Raw genomic sequence first — 17522 nt, forward strand, 5'->3', positions numbered from 1 at the left:
CCAGTGGTGCAAGCATCTCTTGATATCAATAGTCCTAAGAGTGGTTTTAACAAAGAATCTATTGAGCATATCGCCAACCCTCTTGAGAACTCACATAGCTTTACCATTTCATCCACCCATTCCATTTCCACTCCTCTCCCAGACTTAGATCAACAACAATTACAAAAGCCCTTACTAATTGGGGATCAAAAATCAAGCTTTGAAAAGAAAAATCTAAAAGTAAAAAATAAAGGAAAGTCCTTTAGTTCAAATAAAAATCAAAAGCTACTGGACTCTGCAAAAATCAAAGTCAAGGATAAAAATCCTATGAAGCAAAAAGAGCAAGAGATGATCTCCCCTAATATCAAAATAACTGGGGGCAAAAGTTCTAAAATTTCAAGTCAAAAAGCATACTTGTTGATCCTAAGTCTCCATCATGCTATCCTACTTTCACTTCTTTTCACAATCATAAGCCTTCATAACTCATCCACTTGTTCCACACATCCTTTCCCTTCTGGTGATACATCAGGGACCTTTAATGGAGCTTCCTCAAAGGACTTTGTTATCAGGGATGCCCAAACTTCTTTAGGTGACACACATATGGGCCTACGTAGTCCACACACTAGTAATTCTATCTCAGTTCCTTTATCAAGGAAGACAGTCACTCAAGCTACACATCATTCAGTCAAGGAACATCACAGTTACAATCACAAAGTCAAGCCTCGCACATTTGAGGTAGGGGACTTAGTTCTCAGAGAAAATCCCAAAAATCAGCTAGACAGAGAGAAGAAGCGCAAGTTTGAACCAAACTGGCTTGGTCCCTACATTGTTACAGCAGCATATGGATCTGGTGCATATCAGCTCTCAACTACAGAAGGTGAACCTTTGGAGTATCCTATCAACAGCATGCACCTTCGCAGGTTCTACACATAGCTCTTTGGAATATCCTAATTCAAAAAATACAAAAAAATCAAAAGTTCAAAAAAAAATAAAAATAAATTTAATATACAAAAAAATCAAAAAATTATAAAACAAAAAAATCGTTACTTGGTGAAAACCTGACAAACAGGTGCCTTGTGACACAAAAAACATTGAAAAATCAAAAAAAGTAAAGAGAAATAATTTCGTCCAATGGTGAAAACCACTTCGGTGGCGCCCTGGGCAAGTACCATGGTGAAAACTGGGTCACCAACGCCATGCGTAGAGACATTGCTCCTCCCTCCTTCAGGATTCACTTTCATCCTTTCACTTTGCACACACTCACAACCTATTCGTTCATAATAAACTTACCCATTCCCATCATGGCTTGTTATTGATCTACCCAAGATTGGTTAGCCATTCATAATAAACCTCCCTTTTCACCTCCCTTTCCATCCATAATAAATCAAATCCTATCTGTGGCTAAGGCAAATCCTACGTCTAGTGATGGGTGTGGAACTGAGAACATCACATGTTTCGAGGAGTACAGTTTTTTCCAGCTTCCTTCGATCTATCCGCGCACAATCCACAATAAAGCAACATTTGCATCACAAATCCGCAATAAAGTTTCATCTTCTTCGCAATAAGGTATCGGTTTCATGGATTCAGTCAGTTTTAGATGAGACACAGCAGCAACAATGGGCTTCAACAAATCAAATCTTTCAACAGACTCAGACAACATTATGGTTCAGTGCTATCTATCCTTTCTGTGAAAGTAAACATTGTGACCACAATCAAATAAGACTTATACAGGTGACAAGAGACACTAAACTTGAGGACTACAGTGGGTGTTGGTGTTGAGTCTTGGTTTTCTTTTGATTTTATCTTTCTGGTGACATGTCTTTTAGCTTTTCCAGGATGTCTTTGACTAGAGATTCTATCTCCAGGATGTCTTTGACTAGAAAGGCGAGGATGGGGTATCGTCACCTATTTGTATTTTCTGTCTGTGGATTGTCTCTTAGTAATGCTATGACTTGTCCAAGGATATGAGGACACTGTGAGTCTAGTATGAATTGGGGCATTCCTTGTTTGTGACTGTCTTATCTCCATGCAAACAGGTACAATGACTTTCTGGGTCGAACATATACCTCGATTGTCATAACCTATTTTGGCATAATAAAGCTCAATGATGATAACGCACAAGAAACTCTTTCACTTTCATATCTTTTGTCTTTCATCCCCCTTTCTTGATTGACTTCCATCATCCTTCTCGAGTTCGCGTAGCCTGCTATCACATGACTGAGTATAATGACACACAAAAACATTTGCATTTCATGTAGCTGCACCTACATTACCACATATAAGCATTTCATACATACATATAGATATCACAACTGCATCACATCCTGGACACAACACCTATTAGCACAATTTACATTTGCATTATCATATTCATCTACATTACTTACATTCACATTTGCATCATGCATACACATATAAAACATAAATGAACAAAAAAAAAAAAATATTGCATTGCATCATATACATATTTGCATCCATATCATAAGCATCACATAAGAACATCTCATCACATAGGTACACATGCATATAGCTGCTGCAAAGATGAATCATCTCATATATATATATATATAAAGTGCCATGATACAATGATGTCAAAATCATATGGCTACAATCACCTGCAGGTGTCTACATCATCATACAAAATGGTACAAAACTGATACAAAGGAACCCACTGATAACTCATGCCAACACTATTGGTAGTGCTAATCTTGTCCATGTCATGGTATCCCATGCCACATGTCCCACCCTCATCTCCAGTCTTGGATCCTAGAACACTCGTCTAAGGGCATCCCTGTCTCTGTCTCGATCATACGGAATCAGCTCCCCATCAATCGGTATCTGCATAATCCTATATACATCCTCCAGGGTGACTATCATCTCACCCATCGGTAGATGAAACGTGCAAGTCTCGGAGTGCCATCTCTCCACCAGTGCAGTCAGTAGTCCCATGTTCGCCCGAAACTCAGGCACATACAGAATATGTCCCAGACCCATAACCTCAATCACAGCTCGATCCTTGGCTATCAACTCAGGTCGCATCCTCTGAGTCGATGGGAATCTCTCCCGTGACTCCAACATAGGCAAATACTCCTGCAGTCAAGCAAATCAATCATGTCAGTCATCGTGGCATTCACTGTTCATCACAAAATGCTACTTTTTATCTAAGTGCATATGGCATTCTATCCTAGTGACACTCACTGTTCATCACAAAGTGTTGCTATCTATCCTAGTGACGCTCACTGTTCATCACAAAGTGTTGCTGATTTTCCTAGTGGTACTCCCTGTTCATTGCAAAGTACTATGTGTGTTGCACTCCTTGTTCATCACAAAGTGCTGCTCACATTTGCACTCCATGTTCATCACAAAGTGCTGCTCATATTTTAATACTCCCTGTTCATCACAAAGTACTCTATTTTGGTACTCACTGTTCATCACAAAGTGCCTTGATCTATCCTAGTCTTCCCTAGAGGACCTGCTTGAGTGTATCCTCTCAGCAGCTTATCCAATCGACAACATATGTTCATCACAGAACTGTCGATTTGACCTAGAAGATGCAAATTCATATTTTTCAAATGCAAACACGTTTTCCTGACATAAACACACATTTATTACATTACCTAGTATGCATTAATGACAACAATAAATGCATCAAAGTATGAGGAGGTTTTATGGTACTCATCGGCTCTCCTGCCTCCGCTGGCCTCTAGAATCGGCGAACACGATCAAATCTATGAACAAAAGCCATCGCTACTGACTGTTGTTGCTCTTTTCTTTCTCTGCACTTTAATCTCTTGGATGTGTACATGACAATGAGGATGTATTTTCCCCCGTGGTCTATCTTATAGCCTACCCTAGCCCTCACCTTCATTTTCCAAGTCAGTCTTCATTATCCCATGACTTTGTCACTTTATCCGGTCAATCCATTCTAGCCTTTCTTTCTTATCGAGAGATTGTTTGCAATCTTTTCAGACATTTTTATCCAATCTCTCGAGGGGGCATATCATTCCCATTCTGGGGCAACTCTGTATCAGTTCATCTTATCTTCTTTGAAACAACGTGACAAGCCGCATTGTCTCAAAGAGGGGCAAAATGTAGACACCTAAAATTGTCCAGTCTAATTAAATAAATATTTTATTTATTTAATTATCTAAGCCTAATTCTTCTATTAATTAAATAAATCCTTATTTGTTTAATTAATTCATTTATCCTCTTCTAGCCTTATTTCTCATTTAAATAAATACTTTTATTTATTTAAATTATCCTTTTCCTAAATTAAATAAATATTCTTATTTATTTAATTATCCCACTTCTTCTATTAATTAAATAAATCTTTATTTATTTAATTAATTCATTAACCTTTTCTACCTATGACACATGTCATTCATCTCTTAATTCATACACTACCTACCCCTTTCATTATTTTGGTATTTCTTTTACCTACCCTCTAATCCTAGCCGACCTCCTTTTTACACCTCTCAATCTTATCCCTCCATTTCATATTGTGTCTTCTATTTAAGGAGATTCCTTCTTCATTATCAAACCCTAATCGACAATTTGGAGAACTCGATTACACTACGATCCTACTTGCAACCACATTCCGTTCTTTGTTGAGCTCTTGTGCATATAAAATCTGAGAGCAAATATATCAAGCAAGATCAATGGAGATAGGAAGAATGGAGATCAAAACCCTATTGGACATGTGATGTTATAATCTTTGTGATTTCATGTGATTTGCATTGTCTTAGGTAATCTTCATATGTTATGGTGGATCTTTGTTGATTGTTAGGCTAGGGTTTTGTGGTTGGATTCATTTAGCCTTTCAATATTGTTATTATTGTTATCCATTTTCACCATATACAATACCTATTAGCAAAGCTTCATATTCTGTTGTATTGTTGGTGCATGGAAGGCTTAATTTGTATGCTTTTAGGATTGTATGACATTGTGGTGTAATGAATAGAATACCTGCTCCCGATCCATGTTGTGTTCCATTATTGATGCTTGCTCCTGGACTGATATTCGGGTGATGTATTGTAAGATATGGATCGAACCCTGGAATGTCTGTATATGAACAAGTAAAATTGATTTTCCATCTTTTGAAGGATTCCAAATATTTTTGTACTTCATGTTTTGATAGAGGAATTTTTAGCTGTAGATCAGTTGTGCCAATGATAACTGCCTCTGTTGGTTCTATTAGGATAGATAACTTATTTTGATACAATTTAGGTAAGGTGTTAAATATCCTATCTTCTGACGCCTGAAGAGGTTTTCACCATTAAAAGTGTCCTTTATTTTTACTTTTTCTGGATCTAATGTTGCCAAGAAATGGTTTTCAGCATTAGACCTGATATTGTTTTCTTTATGTTCATTTTTGCGACTAGGAGATTTAACACCCACTTGACATGAAGATACGTTAGCGGAATCCCTGGTGAAAGTTGTTGTGGGTTTGATTTCATTAAGATATAAGGATATAATATGATCATTCAAAAAGGTATCAATGGCAGTATGTCCTTCATTTTCCTAGTCCATAGGTTCAGGAGGGATTAAGGATAAAGGATCCTCATAGTGGATTATGTCAAAGATATTAGGGATCATGGTACAGGTGACAGAGCTTTCAATATGTACTTCTATGTCTAGAATGATACTCTCATCAGAATGATCTCACATAAAAAACTTCTAATCATCCTTGGTTAAGTCCATGTCAGCCGAATGTGATTCTGATTCAAGTAGGCTAGTTCCTAACGTTTGTCTTGCATACATGTGAACTACATCGACTTCTACATCTTCTTCTTCCCTTTCAATTTCAAGTTGCTCTTGTTTGTTTTTCCATGATAGAAAATATTCTTCAGTCCCTTGATCTCTTAGCTGCATTTGTTTTTCCATGTTTGATAAAATTGATGCAAATGATTGTTGTTTGGTTGTGTGCTTGAAGATGCTGCCTCTCTATTGTGTGAAACAATGACCTCTTGAGCTGATTTCAGATTATTACAACACTACAATGGATTTGAGTTTGCTGATATTATGATTTCCTGCCCATTGTAGGGAAACTTTAAGCACTGATGACATGTTGATGTAATAGCTTGTATATCCTGTATCCATGGTCTTCCCAAGAGTATTTTGTATGGTAGGTCCAAGTCTAAAACTTGGCATGCTATGTCTTTTTGCAAAGGTCCCACTCTGAGGGCTAATACAATAATTCCTTTAGAGGAATGCTCTTCTTCATTATGTTCTTTGATGGTGGTCTTTTTCTGGGGATCAACTGCATCTTTTGAACAACCTAGAGCACGAACAAGACTCAAAGAGCAAATGTTCAAGCCAGCTCCCCCATCTATTAGAACACATTTAACAAGCGTTCTATGAATGAGGACTTCAATTTGCAAGAGAGTGTTATGGGGATAATGCAATTAATTAATGCTTGGATATGAAGGAGATGAGCTTTGAATAGGATCCTCTAAAATAGGTTTCATGGCAATTATGGATATCCCTCGGGGACTTCATCTTTGGATGTATTCTTTGGTGATGATGCTATGTAAGATTCTTGCAAGCTTTCAGGAGGTGTAGGAATAGATGCCTATGGAGAGTCAATTTTCTTTAGGGGGGTGAGCCATTGCTAGACATAGGTGCGCGATTTTGATATTTCTCAGCCAAATCCTTTAGAGATCTCTTTAAGAGTTGCATAAAAGAGCCACCTTTCTTCAGAGATGTGTTTGAATCCTTGTGAGGTTTTAACATAGTTGGATTTTGATTTTGAACTTGTTTGATTGCTCTGATATGTTGGTTTGTCATGTTTTCTTCTTGTGTTTTTCTTTGGTGTGTCATGTTGATATGATTTTCAGCTATGAGTAAGTGCACCAAGATGGGGAACAAAAAAGTGGCCACATGCAAAAATAAAATAAAAAAATTCATAACCCATGCGCTTCTAAAATTTCAAAAATGTACTAGGCTTGGTAACACTAATCCTAGAGAAAAAATAATATAAAAAACCAAAAGTTCCTCAAAACGCGTAAGGGTTTTGAGGAACATTTTTTTTAAATAAAAAAATTTAAAGTTTGAGAAACATATTTCTTTTGTGTAGGCCACGGGTTTTGGCCATTTTCAATGCCAAAACCCATGGAACTACAACAAGGAGAAGCCGAAAAAGCATAGAACCCGCGCGGGTTTGCAGCTATTTTTATTTTCCCAACATCGAGAGCAATTTTCTGTTGGCAATATTGCATTATAACAAACAATGAAGATTGTTGGCATTTCAATAAGGATATTGAGAAGGTTGTTGATGATTATGGATATAACTGATTAAAGATGTTTACTATCTTGATATTATTATTTTGTCATTGATGTCAAGAAATTGATTTTCTAATTCTGTATGATGTTGCCATATCTTGAGAAGTATGATTTAAAGAATATAAAGATGTTGGTAAAAGACACAGGAAAGATTATGATGAATAAGGGGATGAATAAGGTATTCAATGGGCAACTATTATTGAGTCAGACAATGATGTGATCATGATGTTTAGATTGTTTTAACATCATACATATGTTCTAAATTGTAAGGTTAATACTATACTATGTTACCAAGCAAAGAACTTAGTCGGTAAACCCTAAGGAACCTAGTCGGTAAACCCTAAGTTTATCGCTATCGGTTAATGAAGGTGGAATATCTACGGAGTGAAGTATAGTATTTACTGAGTTGTAACCGAGCTATAATAGAATGCATTAAATGGTTACATGCGATATTTAATGAAGGAAGCTAATGAGTTGGAACTGATTAAATGATTGGTATGTTGTGCATGAAGTTTGTTAAGAATCTAAGGCAATGGAAAGTCGGCATGAAGATCTACAACTCATATCGAACCACAATACCCTAGCACAAGTTCCAAGAAATGTATGCAAGTTCCAAGGTAGGGTAAAACATTTTTAGATCAAAAGATGCATTGAACCTGGACAAGATTGAAGATCTGATGGCTATGATTGATCATGGGAAATGTGATCAAGGAGATTAAGCGGTTACCTAATTGTTTATAAATAGGAAACTATTGATAAACAATGTATACGGGCAAGTATATACACAGGGATGCTACATAGTGATTACCGAGCACATAAGCTTGAAGACCTGTTTGAATAACATAGTATAGAAGCCAAGCAGATGGACAAGATTAGTTCTATGTCTAGATTGTATTGAACAAATAAGAATCTACTTTAGCATTCTAGATGTGAAGTTGCAGATAGATTTTTATTACTGTTATTTTGTGAAAGTGACAGAAAATCTCTTAACCGAGTGGACTTAACAGTCTTATTTGTAAAACCCTCTAGCAAGGTGACATTTTGATTGAGTGTTTGAAATCCTTTAACAAGGTCACTTCTAACAAGGTGAAGATCCTAGCAGATCTGAGGGAAATCCCTTAACCGGGTCACATCTAGCAATGTGTTTGTAATCTTTAACAAGATTTGCTTTTAACCGAGCATACTCTAGAAGAGTATATTTCTTAGTGGGTCCAAAATCCTACAGTGGTTTTTCCCTATTTAGGTTTCCATGTTAAATCTGGTGTTATGAGGTTTATGATGTTTATATGCTTTTGAGTTTGCATGTTTAACAGTTTGGCTATATTATTGAAGTATATGTTACCGAGGTTGAATCTGATGTTTTTATGGAAGATTAAGTTTGTATGATTCACCCCCCCCCCCTCTCATCTTGTTGGCTATTGGATCTATACTTATATTAAGTATTAGAACTATCAATTGGTATTAGAGCTATCAATTGGTATCAGAGCTTTGGACTCTAGAAGAAAAGTTTAAAGGCACTTGAGTTAAATATCCAAAGATGTATAAGAGGGATGCATCAAAGCTGAACAAGTCAAGTTTCTCTACATGGCAGAAAAGGATGAAGATGCATCTATCAAGAGTTGGAGAATATGCTATATACTATTTGGAGAATGATTTTGTTACATCGAGCACCTATCCATTAACTATGGAAGAGATAAAGGCAAAACAAGAACATATACAAGCAATGATTGAAATAACATCTGCATTGACCGATTCAGAGTTTAATGATCTAGAAGGCTGCAATGATGCAAAGGCAACGTGGGATAAGCTCATATCTGTGTATGGAGGATATGAACATGTTCAAAGAGAAAAAGTAGATAGTCTAAGAGGACAACTTGAATCTATGAGGATGAATGAAGGTGAGAACATAACTCAATACAGTACAAGACTGAAGGAGATTGTCAATCAAATCAAAGGAGCAGGTGGAACTATTGAAGAAAAGGATATAACAAGTAAGTTGTTGAGAACCCTTCTACCAGCTTATGCAATCCGAGTCTCTGCAATCAATGAATTGAGGTCTATACCTAATATGCCAGTTTCTATAGATGCTACTATTGGTAAGCTACATGCATTTGAGTTAAGTAACTTTGATAACAGTGGATCTTCGGTAAATAAAGTTGAATCTGCATTTAGTTCTTTTCATCTTCATGAATCTAATGATTACAATGAAAGAAAGTATAAGTACTCTGAAGGAGATCACAGTGGAGCAAGTGAAAGATTTCCTAAGAACATGGAAGAGGTACACAAACTATATGAGGAAATCAAAAAGCAAGAAGAGTTTGAAGCACTATTAGCCAAAAGGTTACTGAGAGGCAAAGGTAAGTATAAAGGAAAACTACCTTTGAAATGTTTCAATTGTGATAAGATAAGACAAATGGCTTCTAACTATCCTGAAAGAGATTCTACTAAAAAGAGAGATTACTGAGATGACAGACAGAAAGACAATCATTACAGAGGACACTGAGACTTTAGAAGAGGAGATAGAAAGACATGCTTAATAGCTGATGAGGAATCTAATGATGAATCAGATGAAACTGATACAGAGGAAGTAGTTTATGTGGCTATCAAAGATGGATTAGATGAAGAAAGGTATGGAGAAAAATCCCTAATATCTCACATAAATACTAATGATTCTTCGATCATAGATAGTGGATGCTCACATCATATGACAGGAGATAAACACAAGTTTGTTATAATAGAAGGTTATGCTGGAGGCTATGTTAGATTTGGTAATGATGCACCATGTCTGGTGAAAGGTAAAGGATCTATAACACTTCTTGACAATGCAAGATGCAATGGTGTTTATTGGGTTGAAGGTTTGAAATACAATTTGTTGGGTATAGCACAACTAAACAATACAGGTTACTGAATAGAATTTCAGAAAGGAATTGTCAAAGTTCATGACAAGAATGGAAAGTTAGCTACTACTAGGACACAAACAAAAGGTAACACATTTCACCTTGACTCAACTCAGAACAAGTCTTTGTATGCAAAGATAGATGATACCTGGTTATGGCATAAAAGGTTTTGTCATGTAAATTTTGATAATTTGATCAAAATAAGTAAGAAGTACCAAGTAAGAGGTCTACTGAGTCTTGAAAAACCTAAGAATGCTATGTGTCGAGGATGCCAGATGGGTAAGATGACAAGATCAAGCTTTATGAGTAAGTCTTATAGTTCTAAGGGAATTTTAGATCTAGTGCACACTGACCTTTGTGGTCCTATGAAAATTCAAAGTTATTATGGTGATAAATATTTCATATTATTTGTGGGTGACTATTCAAGGATGATGTCAGTAATGTTTTTAAAAGAAAAATCAGAAGCTTTTCAAATGTTTAAATGGTACAAGGCAAGAGTTGAAAATGAAAAAGGAAGACAACTGAAATGTCTTAGGTCAGATAGAGGAGGAGAGTTCACATCTGATGAATTCAACTTATACCGCAATGATCATGGTATTAAAAGACAAGTCTTTGCACCGAGAACTCCACAGCAGAATGGAATAGCTGAGAGAAGAAACATATCTATTGTGGATTGTGCTAGAACATTGATGATTGAAAAGAAGGTGCCACAAACATTTTGGAGAGAAGCAATAAGAACAACAGTTTACACCCTGAACCAAGTACAATTGAAGAAAGGTACATTGAAGACACCATATGAAATTTGGTATGATAAGAAACCTAATGTAAGTTATTTTAAAATCTTTGGAAGTAGATGCTATGTTCACAAAGATGATAGAAATGGCAAGTTTGATCAAAAAAGTGAAGAAGGAACATTTCTACGTTATTCTTCTAGAAGCAAAGCATTTAAATGTCTGATCAAATCATCTAACAAAATAGTAGAAAGCGCAAATGTGAAAATTGATGAATTTGCAGAAAGAAATGATGAAGGAAATTCCAAGGAACCAGAAGACTATGATGAATTTGTCTATGTTCAACCAAGAAGTCTTACTGAGAAGACTGTTGAAGAAAATGAAGAGAATATCCAATTACCGAGTGATGAAGAAGATCATACAGAGCCTACCGAGCCTGTATTAGCCAAGTATGTCAGAAGACATCATGCACCAAGTCAGATTATAGGAGATAAGGATGATTTAGTGATGACAAGGAACAAACTGAGACAAAACACATGTCTAATATCTGAATTTGAACCGAGAATAGTAAAAGAGGCATTTAGCAATGAATATTGGATAAATGCTATGACAGAAGAGATTGATCAAATCAAGAAGAATGACACATGGACACTAATCCCAAGACCAAAGGACAAAAATGTAATCGATACAAAGTGGATTTTCAGAAACAAGCTAAATGAAAAAGGAGAGGTCATTCGAAATAAAGCAAGACTAGTTTGCAAAGGTTATGCTCAAGAAGAAGGAATTGATTATGGTGAAACTTTTGCACCAGTTGCTAGACTTGAAGGAGTAAGAACATTGTTGGCCTATGCTGCTTTCAAAAACTTCAAGGTATATCAAATGGATGTCAAATCTGCATTTCTGAATGGAATATTAGAAGAAGAAGTTTTTATTGAACAACCTAAAGGATTTGTTGAAGACAAGAATAGAGATTAGGTATGTAAATTGAACAAAGCTTTATATGGTTTGAAACAAGCACCTAGAGCATGGTATGAAAGATTGCACTCTTATTTGATTAAGATTGGTTTTATAAGGACAAGTGAGAACATCAATATGTACATGAAGAATGATGAAAATAGAATACTGATCTCAGCCATATTTGTTGATGATATTATATTTTGTGGAAATGACTCTCTATGTAAGAACTTTGGAAATGAAATGAGCAAAGAATTTGAGATGTCATTAATCGGTGAGATAAAGTATTTTATAGGTTTATAGATACTGCAAATAAAAAATGAGATTTTCATTGCTCAATCCAAGTACATAAAGGAAATCTTGAAGAAATTTGGAATGGAGGATTCAAAACCAGTAAGTACTCCTATGACTACCAACTGTAAATTATCAAAGAATGATGAATCTGCATCTGTTGATGAGACACTTTACAAATCCATGATTGGAAAACTACAACATGTTGTTCACTGCAGACTAGACATAGCACATGCAGTAGGTATAGTTGCAAGATTCTCTGCAGATCCCAAGGAAACACACATGACAACAATCAAAAGAATTTTTAGATACTTGAAAGGCACTGAGGATTATTTCTTAGTATATTAGAAAGGAAATGATTTTGATTTAAAAGTTTATATTGATGTTGATTGGGCAGGCAACATTGATGACAGAAAAAACACAAGTGGAGGAGCTTTCTTTTTAGGAGAAAGACTAGTGAGTTGGCTTAGCAAGAAACAAGGATGTGTTTCACAGTCAACAACAGAAGCTGAATACGTTGCTGGAGCATTGAATTGTACCAACATTGCATGGATCAAACAACTGTTGGAAGGTATAAATGAGAAAGTTACCGAGCCAGTAACCATATTCTGTGACAATACTAGTGCCATTAATATTTCAAAGAATCCTATTATGCACTCTAAGACAAAGCACATCTCTATCAAATATCATTATCTTAGAGAATAAGCTCAAGAGAAGAAAGTGGTGTTGGAGTATGTTAGCACAAAGGAACAAATAGAAGATATCTTCACCAAACCACTACCAAGGGACACTTTTGAATATCTCAGAAGTAAGTTAGGGGTCCTACCCCTATCTTCTACTCACTAACCGAGTTCGGTGAAAGCATCAATCCGATGACTCTATCGAATATCTTTTAGGAGTTGATGCTCATTTACACCCTTTAGGATGTTTTCTAAAGGTGTACAGGAAACAATACAGGGAACAAGAATTGAAGACAAAATGCTCTGACCAAGATAGACTTGATACACGCCAGCAGGAAATCACTTCATACAGGAAATCACTTCATACAGGAAATCACTTCATACAGAAAGAAATTATGTTTTAGTTCTTTAATTTTTGGCATTGTTGTCAAAGGGGGAGAAGACTAATGTCGGGGGAGAAGACTAAAAGAAAACTGAGAAAACTACAGATTGGAAAGAAGACTGAATCGAGAAGTCTAATGTATGGGGGAGAGCATTTCAGCATTTTAGAATCACAACAATCCGAATCTTTTAAGGTCAAATCAATTGGTTTTGCCATCAATGCCAAAGGGGGAGATTGTTGGCAATATTGCATTATAACAGACAATGGGAGATTGTTGGCATTTCAATAAGGATATTGAGAAGGTTGTTGATGATTATGGATATAACTAATTAAAGATGTTTACTGTCTTGATATTATTATTTTGTCATTGATGTCAAGAAATTGATTTTCTAATTCAGTATGATGTTGTCATATCTTGAGAAGTATGATTTAAAGAATATAAAGATGTCGGTAAAAGACACAGGAAAGATTATGATGAATAAGGGGATGAATAAGGTATTCAATGGGCAACTATTACCGAGTCAGACAATGATGAGATCATGATGTTTAGATTGTTTTAACGTCATACATATGTTGTAAATTGTAAGGTTAATACTATACTATGTTACCAAGAAAAGAACCTAGTCGGTAAACCCTAAGGAACCTAGTCTATAAACCCTAAGGTTATCACTATAGGTTAATGAAGGTGAAATATCTACCGAGTGAAGTTTAGTATTTACCAAGTTGTAACCGAGTTGTAACCAAGCTATAACAGAATGCATTAAATGGTTACATGCAATATTTAATGAAGGAAGCTGATGAGCTAGAACTAATTAAATGATTGGCATGTCGTGCATGAAGTTTGTTAAGAATCTAAGGCAATGGAAAGTCGGCATGAAGATCTACAGCTCAGATTGAACCACAATACCCTAGCACAAGTTCCAAGAAATGTATGCAAGTTCCAAGGCAGGGTAAAACATTTTCAGATTGAAAGATGCATTGATCCTGGACAAGATTGAAGATTTGATGTCTATGATTGATAATGGGAAATGTGATCAAGGAGATTAAGCGGTTACCTAATTGTTTATAAATAGGAAACTATTGATAAACAATGTATGCGGGCAAGTGTATGCACAGGGATTCTACATAGTGATTACCGAGCACAGAAGTTTGAAGACCTGTTTGAATAATAGAGTATAGAAGCCCAGTAGATGGACAAGATTAGTTCTATGTCTAGATTGTATTGAACAAATAAGAATCTACTTTAGCATTTTAGATGTGAAGTTGTAGATAGATTTTTATTAATGTTATTTTGTGAAAGTGACAGAAAATCTCTTAACCGAGTGGACTTAACAGTCTTATTTGTAAAACCCTCTAGCAAGGTGACATTCTGATTGAGTGTTTGAAATCCTTTAACAAGGTCACTTCTAACAAGGTGAAGATCCTAACAGATCTGAGGGAAATCCCTTAATCGGGTCACATCTAGCAATGTGTTTGTAATCTTTAACAGGATTTGCTTTTAACCGAGCATACTCTAGAAGAGTATATTTCTTAGTGGGTCCGAAATCCCACAGTGGTTTTTCCCAATTTGGGTTTCCATGTTAAATTTGGTGTTATGAGGTTTAAGATGTTTATATGCTTTTGAGTTTGCATGTTTAACAATTTTGGTTACATTATTGAAGTATATGTTACCAAGGTTGAATTTGATGTTTTTATGGAAGATTAATTTTGTATGATTCACCCCCCCCTCTCATCTTGTTGGCTATTAGATCTGTACTTATATTAAGTATCAGAACTATCAATTGGCATCAGAGCTATCAATTGGTATTCGAGCTATCATTTTCAACAATGGCACCCCATCAAACATGTAAGATTTGATTTGTTTGATTATTTTTCTTTGCATTTTAATTAAATTAGGGTTTATTAATTGATTTAAGTTTTGTTTTTATTAATTGATGTTAGATTCTTCAAGCAATCCCCAAAAACAAAATAGACAACAAAGACCTCCTCCTGCACAAGCAACACAAGAAAACCCTATTAACATTGCACAAGAGCAACAAGAAAACCCTCAGAATCCTTAAAATGCCACTCCTCAACAACCACCACCACCCCAAAACCCTCCATGTCCTCCATTGGATCATGTAGATGCCACACAAGAGGATCTCATCAATCGCCTTACACAAATTAGTGCCCAAATTTCTATATTGGTGAATAGGTTGAGGACCTCTAGGCTTGAGCACCACTCAACCCTTGCCAGAACACTAGAAACAATGGCTAATAGTGCAAATGAGGTATCTAGGGAGGTTACGAAATGGGGTTCATGGAGGGATAGATGTCAAACATTTTATGCGGATGGGTTGTCATATGATCAAGTGAAGAAAAAGGGCATAGTTAAAGGTGACATATGTGCTCTTTTCACTGATCCTGTTACCAGTAACAACCTAGAACTAAATACGACTTGGTTCCCTATACATTGGTGTGTTCATGCTAGGTTGAAAGAAGCTTTTTGGGATAGGTGGTATTGATAGTTCTGATACTTAATGTAAAGTATAGATGCCAATCGCTAATGAGATGAGAGGGGGGGTGAATCATACAAACTTAATCTTCCATAAAATCAATAGATTCAACCTCGGTAACTTATACTTTAGCAATATAACCAAAACTGCTAAACATGCAAACTCATAAACACATAATCATCATAACACTCATAACACCAGATTTAACGTGGAAACCCAAATAGGGAAAAACCACTGTGGGATTTAGGACCCACTAAGAAATATACTCTTCTAGAGTATGATCGGTTAAAAGCAAATCCTGTTAAAGATTACAAACTCATTGCTAGATGTGACCTGGTTAAGGGATTTCCCTCAGATCTGTTAGGATCTTCACCTTGTTAGAAGTGACCTTGTTAAAGGATTTCAAACACTCAATCAGAATGTCACCTTGCTAGAGGGTTTTACAAATAAGACTGTTAAGTCCACTCGGTTAAGAGATTTTCTGTCACTTTCACAAAATAACAGTAATTAAAATCTATCTGCAACTTCACATCTAAAATGTTAAAGTAGATTCTTATTTGTTCAATACAATCTAGACATAGAACTAATCTTGTCCCTGTGCTGGGCTCTCTACTCTGTTATTCAAACAGGTCTTCAAGCTTTTGTGCTCGGTAATCAATATGTAGCATCCCCTATGCTTACACTTGCTCGCATACATTGTTTATTAACAATTCCTTATTTATAAACAATTGCTAATCGCTCAATCTCCTTGATCACATTTCCCATGATCAATCTTAGCCATCATATCTTCAAACTTGACTAGGTTCAATGTATCCTTTTGATCTAAAAATGTTTACCCTTGCCTCGGGACTTGCATTCCTTTCTAGGAAGTTGCACAAGGTTAATGCAGTTCAATCTACGCTGTAGATCTTCCTGCCAATTTTCCTTTGCCATAGGTCCTTAAAAAACTTCATGCATGACATACCAATCATTTATACATCTCCAGCTAATCATTGTCCTTCATTAAATAATACTTTTATCCATCCAATGCGCACTGTCATAACTTGGTTGCAACCTGGTAAATACTAAACTTTACTTGGTAGACATTCCACCTTCATTAACCGATATCGATAACCTTAGGGTTTACCGACTAGGTTCTTTGCTCGGTTACATAGTATAGTATTAACCTTACAATCAACAACATATGTAGGACATCAAAACAATCGAAACATCATGATCTCATCATTGTCTAACTCGGTAATAGTTGCCCATTGAATAACCTATTCCTCCCTTTATTCATCACATTCTTTCTGTGTCTTTTACCGACATCTTAATTATCTTCTAATCAATCTTCTCAAGATATGGCAACATCATACTGAATCAGATAATCAATTTCTGGATATCAATGACAAAATAATGTTATAAAGATAGTTATCATCCTTCTTTAGTTATATAAATAATCTTCAACAACCTTCTCAATATCCTTACTGAATATCAACAATCTCCTAATATTGAAATGCCAACAATCTTTCTTACTGTAATGCCAACAGGTATATGGTATTTGACCAACCACCTTGTAATAATTGGGAGGTGCCTCTATATTTTTTTAGAAAGTTGTATTGTGAGTTTATCCTCGACGAGAAGCCGAATTACTTTGACATCCGACAATTTCAGGGTAGAGGGAGAGGCTCTATGCAGGATAGACCTGGGGCCATAGGGTGGTAGAACCACAACATAGGAGGCGTACAACTCCTAAACCCATGGTTCATGTCACTATCCCTATATCCTTGAAGGAGTATATGGAATTACAGACTCTTCAGGTAGCTGCATCATTGACTGTTGTTATTGTTCAA

This window comes from Cryptomeria japonica, chromosome 1 (genome assembly GCF_030272615.1).
Source record: "Cryptomeria japonica chromosome 1, Sugi_1.0, whole genome shotgun sequence".
Lineage (NCBI taxonomy): Eukaryota > Viridiplantae > Streptophyta > Pinopsida > Cupressales > Cupressaceae > Cryptomeria > Cryptomeria japonica.